The sequence below is a fragment of the Triticum aestivum genome, chromosome 1A (genome assembly GCF_018294505.1).
Source record: "Triticum aestivum cultivar Chinese Spring chromosome 1A, IWGSC CS RefSeq v2.1, whole genome shotgun sequence".
Lineage (NCBI taxonomy): Eukaryota > Viridiplantae > Streptophyta > Magnoliopsida > Poales > Poaceae > Triticum > Triticum aestivum.
Genome location: NC_057794.1, coordinates 406,117,655 through 406,120,013, shown reverse-complemented (window position 1 = coordinate 406,120,013; position 2,359 = coordinate 406,117,655). Strand labels below are relative to the sequence as shown.

General features: G+C 45.4%; 1 long non-coding RNA gene across 1 annotated transcript; it reads right to left on the bottom strand.

Moving 5' to 3' along the window:
* Positions 1 to 281: 281 nt before the first annotated feature.
* On the bottom strand, positions 282 to 1,996 carry LOC123053292 (uncharacterized). Its single transcript, XR_006425522.1, has 2 exons — positions 1,671 to 1,996; positions 282 to 1,579 (listed from the first exon to the last, which is right to left on the bottom strand). It is a non-coding gene; the product is annotated as an uncharacterized lncRNA (long non-coding RNA).
* Positions 1,997 to 2,359: the final 363 nt, after the last annotated feature.

Here is a 2,359-nt window from a genome sequence, read left to right as displayed (position 1 = left end):
AGCCCCAGGACATAAATTGGAACTACATTCAAATACAAATTCAACAATATAATTTGGTGACATGCATTGAGACAAATATATGGTCAAATTTTGACGTACTGACTAATAAACATTGGCAGTTGCTGCAGCAACTCCGATTGCAGACCAGTTCCAGATCTAGTGCAGATATAACTAGTAAATGGCTGGAAATTATCTGCGCAAACCATTCAACAACTATATATGCAATAAACTAACAGCACAAGATCCTCATAAATGTCAACACGAACTTATGTGTACCCAACTGGACAAAAACACAACTAAAACTCATTGCTGACAGATATATTAAAACTACAATGGGAAAAAATAAGTAAAGAAGATTGAAAATAGACTTGTTCAATATGAAATTATGTGTGGGATATAAGGAATGTAATATTTGAACTAAAACTAACCACAGGCTAAATGCAGAAGAATCAAATAGCACAGAATTTACATAAGAGTACATCTTAACCAGTTTCTTGAAGTCTGCTGAGCCTACGATGACCGGAATTGAGGTCCACATTTAGATTCTTCTGCTGAGCACGTATTCCAAAACCAAAGCAGGTGCTTCTTCATACTGGTTCAGCCAATGTCGATAGAACAAATATGATGTCCACATCCAGGGAAGATAGCTGTAGATTTAATTTCAGGACTATACAATCCCATCATACAGCTATTCAGGCTACATTAGGTAAGAGTTACAAGTTGAAATAGAAAACCAAGATCAAATTCTGATCACTGTACATCTCAATAGAGCAGACAAATATACAAACACAAATTTAGATAAAATAACAACCTTTGATATAAATAGCATATTCTGGGAAAAAATATCAAAATATATTGAATCTGGTACCTAAACGATTTGGTCTTTGTTTAGACTGCCGATTGTTAATGAAGTTCAAATTTGAGCTGTGATGTGATAGTAGATTCAACTGCGAATCAGACAAACGATTTCACTATAACTTAAATGGGTTCGAGTGATTACAAATTCCTGTGTAAACAAACTCAGAACAGAATACAATTTACGAGAGCGGAAATTCGTCTCAAGTTTATGTATGCTTCAGCTGTAGATTATCGATTGTACCTTTGGTTTGTAGCACCTTGATCGATTCGCGACGGTAGAACGTTGTGCCAGGAAGATCGGATCGGACGAGAGGTGCAGACAAAGGAGCACACCAGGACACGGTGGGGGGAGACCCCGGGGCTAAAACAGAATAACCCCCGTGCGATCTCCCCCCGGGACACAAGAACCATCTTTATTACGGTGGCGGCCTGCCATGCGAGCGCACCCAACATGGCAAAGGCCTCTAGGTGTCACATCTCTCTTTTTTCACTCCTTTTCCCCTCTCGGCACGATCACGTCGCTTGTTACATGCTCTTACCTCTGATCTCTTAGATCTAATAATTATCGAGATATCATCGGATAATTATCAATACAAGAGCCGTCGTCGCGCGAAGCGGGGAAGCCGGGATCCACACGTGCACGTCGGAGAAGAAGCCTTCATCGCCGCAGAGTCAACTCTAGACCGCCGGGAACCCCCAGATCCGCCGCGGGCCATCAGATCTACGAGTAATACCGGCACAGAATGTCAGGCAAGACGGATCTACGGCTCAATCACGCGGTAGAGACGGTCTCAGCGGGGGGAAATACTCACAGGTAACAGATCTGAGTCGCCGGACGGGGAGATCGGAAGATGCAGCCGCCTCGCGTCTCGCTCCAAGATCGCCGCAAGCCCAGCCCGCCGATCGACGAGGAACCTGCGAACCAGAGAGCGCACGGGGGTTTCGAGGAGGAAAAAATCATGGTAGACAGAGACTCACGGGCTCACCTTGCCGAGATGGAGGTAGTTGTGGTTGGGAGGAAGGGGCGTGTTCTTCTCTATATCAAGGATCTGGTCTAGTCTATAGGGGGGAGGGGAAAAGGTTGCGTGTCGCAGAGGAGAACGCGGCGGCTTTGTTGGTGGTATGCTCGGACTCGGAGGATATGCCGAGGACAAGGTATTTATGGTCTGGTAGGCCGAAGCGGACGGCCCAGATGAAGTAGTTGCGGTTGGACGGCCGAGATGGAACACGTGTGGCACGAGATCATTGGCTGTGGCAGGTGGACATGAGTTTTTTTAGGGCTGAAGTATAGATCGGAGAGGGGCGGTTGAGGACGCGTTCGGTTCCGTAGACCTCCGGACGCGGTTCAACTCTGCGGAACAGCAATTAACTTTACTGTTTCCCTTCAATTCAAATTAATTGCAAAAACGTGTCCTATTTCGTCTGGGCCGAGATGAAACAGGAGACGAAGCGGACGGTCGAGATGAAGTAGTACCTGATGACTAGTCAGGAATGATTTCGC